This window comes from Cryptomeria japonica, chromosome 10 (genome assembly GCF_030272615.1).
Source record: "Cryptomeria japonica chromosome 10, Sugi_1.0, whole genome shotgun sequence".
Classification (NCBI taxonomy): domain Eukaryota; kingdom Viridiplantae; phylum Streptophyta; class Pinopsida; order Cupressales; family Cupressaceae; genus Cryptomeria; species Cryptomeria japonica.
The window spans coordinates 338,027,317-338,033,362 of NC_081414.1; positions in this window are offsets into that span (position 1 = coordinate 338,027,317).

Here is a 6,046-nt window from a genome sequence, read left to right on the forward strand (position 1 = left end):
ATCAAAGTGCCAAAACAGAAATGCCAAGTATAAAAACCAATAATCTCCCCAAAGTAACAATCTCTCCCCCTGAGAGTAATATGAGTTTCCTTATGTTTTTCTGTACCAATCTCTTCCCAAAAGATAATGTGTTTTTCCATAGATATCTCTCCCCATTTGACATTAAATGCCAAAGTTACAATAAAATCAAGTCCATATACAAAATACCAACCAATTACAATATACCAACTACTCCCCCTGAGAAGTAGCTTCCTCATCAAAGCCAGAGTAAGAATATATCTCTGTTAATTCTGCCAATTGATGACAGACATCAACTCTCTAAGTATCTACTGGTGGGGGTATGACCCCGAGCTATTCTCTAAGGTATTCAAAAGTTTCCTTAGGCAAAGGTTTAGTAAAAATATCTGCAAGCTGTTCTGTAGTATTCACATAAACCAGTTTTATTTCTTTTGCTTCAACTTTTTCCCTTAGAAAATTCAGTTTGATGGAAACATGTTTTGTTTTAGAATGTAGTACTGGATTCTTAGATATATCAATTGTTGTTGTGTTATCACAATAGATAGTTATAGGTTCCTTGCATTTTACCTTTAAATCATTCAACATTTGTTTAAGCCAAAGTCCCTGTGTACAATTAGTTGCTGCTACAACATATTCTGATTCTGCTATTGATAAAGATGTACAACTCTGTTTCTTACTCAACCAAGAAACTAATCTACTTCCAAAAAAATGCTTCGCCAGTGGTGCTTTTTCTATCATCCACATCTCCTACCCAATTTGCATCTGTGTATGCACATAGGTCAAATTTTTCATCTCTAGGATACCATAATCCAAGATTTTTAGTGCCTTGTAAGTACCGAAAAATCCTTTTTACTGCTGATTCATGATTTTCTCTAGGATTACTCTGAAATCTTGAAACAATACATACTACATTCATAATATCAGGTCTTGTTTGTGTTAAATACAGTAAACCTCCTATCATAGATTTGTATCTTGTTGGATTAATAGGAGTAGATTCATCTCTTAAAGATAGTTTGTCATTTGTAGTCATGGGTGTGCTTACCGGTTTAGAGTTCTCCATCCCAAATTTCTTAAGTAACTCTTTTAAGTATATTGATTGACTCAAGAATATACCTTTGTAAGTCTGTGAAATCTGCAATCCTAAAAAGAATCTTATTTCACCAATCATAGACATTTCAAATTCTTGCTGCATTTTAATACAAAAGTCTTTACACAATCCATCTTCTCCTCCAAAGACTATATCATCAACAAAAACTTCTATAGCCAAGATGTCATCATTAGTCACTTTATAGTATAAGTTACTATTAGCATTACCTTTTGAAAAACCAATCTTCAAAAGATACTTATTCACTCTGGCATACCAAGGTCTTGGAGCTTGCTTCAATCCATACAAAGCTTTCTTTAACCTACAAACCATATCTTTGTTATCTGTCAAAGAAAATCCATCAGGTTGTTCAATGTAGACTTCCTCTTCAAGATCTCCATTCAGAAATGCACATTTAATATCCATTTGATATACTTTGTAGTTCTTATGTGTTGAAAAGGCCAAAAATAATCTAACTGCCTCAATTCTAGCTATTGGTGCAAAGGTTTCATTATAGTCAACTCCTTCTTTTTGAGAATATCCCTTACACACTAATCTTGCTTTATTTCTGATAACCTTACCATCTTCATTAAGTTTGTTTCTAAATACCCATTTTGTTCCAATTATATTTTTATCTTTAGGCCGGGGAACTAATGTCCAAGTGTTATTTTTCTCAATTTTATCTAATTCTTCTTCCATAGCTTTAGTCCAATATTTATCTTCACATGCCTCATTAATTGATGATGGTTCAATTTGAGAAATAAGACACACCTCTTCATTTGCCAATCTTCCTCTTGTTATAACTCCTTTGTATTTATTTCCAATTATCCAATCTTCAGAATGATTCAATCTTACATACCGGGGTGTCTTTGTTTGTTGTTGTTCCTTGGTTATAGTGGAACTTTCAGATGATACCGGTGTAACTGGATTTTCACTCTGTATCAGTGGATTTGGTGTAGGTTCATTTGTTAGAATTTCTGTTGCCAGTTCAGAATCTATAGACCTTGAAGTTCCTCTGAATTGTTCATCAATCTTTACATTTGTACTCTCAACAATTTTCTGCAATCTCTTGTTAAAACATCTATATGCTTTACTCTTAGATGAATAACCTAAAAAACATTCCTTCATCACTTCTAGGATCAAATTTCCCAATGTACTCATCTCTTCTGATGTAACATTTACTTCCAAATATTCTGAAATACTTAAGAGTAGGAGTAATACCAAACCATAGTTCATGAGGGGTCTTACCGGTTTCACCCTTGATGTGAACTTTGTTGAATGTATAGACCGCTGTACTTACTGCCTCTCTCCAATATGCATGTGGCAAGTTTGCTTCTGATAACATACTTCTGGCTGCATCCAGGATAGTTCTATTTTTCCTTTCAACAACTCCATTCTTTTGTGGTGTCCGAGGTGCTGATAGCTATCTTCTAATTCCATTCACTTCACAAAATGTATTAAATTCCTTAGATGTAAATTCACCTCCTTGATCTGATCTTAAACATTTGATTTTCTTACCGGTTTCATTTTCAACCATTGCTTTGAATAGTTTAAACTTTCCAATTGGTTATGATTTTTCTCTGAGAAAAGTAACCCAACACATTCTAGAATAGTCATCAATGATTAGTATGAAATGTCTATCACCTTGTAAGCTTTTAGTTCTAGCTGGACCACATAAATCAGTATGAATTAAATCAAGAGCATTATTGGATTTTTCTGGAAAACTTTTGAAACTAGCTCTAACCTGTTTTCCAAATTGACATTCCTTACATACTCACAAATTGACATTCCTGCTTTTCCTTCTCCACAAGGAATATATCCCATCCATTTTCTGTTTCTTCTGTTACCTCATTTACTCTTCCTACCATTAGTGCAATATGCGAGTGTGCAGTAGAGAATACTGACCGGTTGGCTTCTGCAATTAAGTCATCTATCTCCTTTGGTGAGTTTACTGGGTAGACAACAAGTAATTTTTCAATTTTGATTTTCTTGTCAAGCTCTACCACAACTTGTCTTCTTGCTTCCAGTCTCTTGAATAATTCATTTGGTAGTTCATCTACCACTTGCATTAAGAACTTCTTATAGATATCCAGGTGTAAAATGACACTGTTTTCAACATGTTCTTTATCATCTATTGATAGTGAGTCATACAATTTATTGATGTTTTTGAGTTTTCCTTCTTCTGTGATCTCATCTAACAGTTTGTCAATTGGAGCAATGTTTTTTTGAGTCTTTTTCTTTGGTGTCAATTTCTTTTTCTTAGGGGTTGTCTTCTTGACCAGAGACCTCACTGCCTGTTGTTTTTGTCTAGTTCTTCTAGGCGAGGGTGTGGATGCCGGTGAAGAATCCCTTTTCCTTACAACTCATTTAAATGCTACAGGCATATCACTTTCAGAAGAAGTAGCCACCGGTGAAAGGTGAGTTCCAGGTTGTAATGCTTCCAACTCATCTTCAGTGATGCCGGTTTGTTTCAGTACATCTTCTTTGATAGCCTTTGCCTGCCTTGAGCCTCTTCTCACAGTTGCTTCAACTTTCTTTACTCTCTTCTTAGATTGAATTTGGCTTTCAATGGTCTCAGCACTACCGAATACTTCTTCCTTGGGTGCTTCCAGAAGGGCTTTTGCATAAGTTTCAATGATGTGGTCATCAGTCTCATAGCCCATTTCAGTAACCCAAATTGTTCTTGGGATAACTGTTTCCATCTAGATCTCATCCTTTTTAATTACAAAGCATATATCATCCTTATATTTGTTAACAATTTTATGTGACAGTCTGATTCTTTTGTTCATTCTGGCCTTTAGTGCTTGAAAATACTCATTGATATTCTTTTCCTTGTTTTCACCCATGTTGTTGAATAGGTCTGATAACTGTTTCCCTACCAGTATGTCAAATCCAATGTTCTGGTTGCCTATACCAGGCACCTGTTTGGTTATGTGTAGCATTAAGTGTAGACACCTAAAAATGTCTCATTGATCATGTACTAATTATTCCTCTAATTGATTAAATAATTCTATAATTATTTAATTAATTTAATTAATCTATTTCTTCTAATTTCATATTTCCTCATAATCTTACTAATTAATTCTCAATTTCTATTTCTATCATCATTTAATCATTTTCTAAATATTAATTATTTAATTAATTCTAATTAATTCCCCAATTTAAATAATCTTTATTATTTAAATAAATTACTAATTATTCAATTTCTATCTCCAATTATCTAATCATTCAACTCTCTTCTAAATGTTAATTAAATATTTATTATTTAATTAATTGTGATTTAATCCTTTAATTTGAATAATCTTTATTATTTTAATTAAAGTCCATTTCTAAAATAATTAAATAGTTTCTTTAAATTATTTAATTAACTAATTGATTCTTCCATTTCTAGTTCCCCAAATTCAAATTTCATTTAATTTCATATTCTTCTAATTTCTTCCAAATTCAATTACACGTGCATGATTTCAAAAACCAAATTGAAAATCAAAGTCAAGTTCTAGATATATTCAAATACTAAATTGAATTAAATTAAATTCAATTATTTGAATTAAAATCTCATGCAAAGATTAAATTATCATGCAAAGATTAAATTGAAAATCTAAATCTAAATGCAAGCACATGCTAAATTAATTAATTCAATCAATTAATTAATTAAATCATTTATCTCTCTAATCTCTATTTTCATCTTTCAATTAGCTTTTTCTAAATTTAGTTGTCATCTTCTTTATTTCCTCCAATCATTCCTTTTCTTCATTCAGTCAGCTTTTTCTCAATCAGTTGACTCAATTAATCTATTCAATCTATTGAGTTTCACCCCTACAATTAGTAGTTCAACTATCAATTTGCATTTGAGCTCACCTGAGTTCACACCTCTTGATCAATCTGTTCCACCTTTCAATCAATCTCATCCAATTTTCTATAAATTGAGCATCCAATCTCCATTTTCAACAATCACGAACTTCAAATCTTTGTGTCACTTGCAGGTTACCAGTGCAATATCTGAGAGCCATCATACCACGAAGAGGAGAAGAGCAATGGAAGCGATATGCCATCTTTGGATAGGGAGTTTTATTGAATGATTTTAATTCCTATTTCTTAATTGCATTATTTCATTGGTTTTATGTTTGAATTGCTTAGATAGTTAAGGATTTCGTGATTGACCTTATTTCCTATTTAGCAATGGTATCTTTGAGCATAACACATTTTGGTGAACCCGACGTGAACGAACAACAATTTAACCTTTTTCTCGATTTTGTGTGATTTTTGCAGATTGTGCGGATTTTTCATTTTTTTTGCAGGTTGCATGAATTTTGAGAAAATATTTTATGTCATGCAATCGAGCTTACATTGTCATGCAATCGCATAGACAAAATTACGCATTCGAACCTTCGGGGTTACGCATTCATCCTATCAGGGTCATGCAATCACCCTGTCTGGATCACGCAATCGCCCTTTCTGTGTCACACATCCGCAAGGTTAATTGCTATTTTATTTTTCTTCTGTCTGTTATCAATTCTATATTACTCTATCCTAAATTTGGTTAATCTAGGATCAAAATTACTTTTTACTTCAGGATTTGATTAACAAAGTTTATGGCAAGAAAAGTTCAGTTCAAAATTTCAGGTGCAAGAAGGACGAAACAACAAAGGAGGGAGGCCAAACGATATCGAAAAGTTCTCCAGGTAGAAAAATTGATACAGGATTCAGAAGAACAACTAGCCTTAGATAGATATAATAGCTTAGTTCTTTCTTATACAGTCAAATATGATCTAATCAATATTGAATGGATAATGGGGGAATTGGCTAGGGCTTCACAATTGGTTTCACAGGTTCCTGATCAGGTTTAGTTTTCTTCTATTTTTCTAATTTTCTTTTTTGTTGTCTGCATTCTATCATGCAATCGAGCTGTTAGAGCTACGCAATTGATCAAACACCATCACGCAT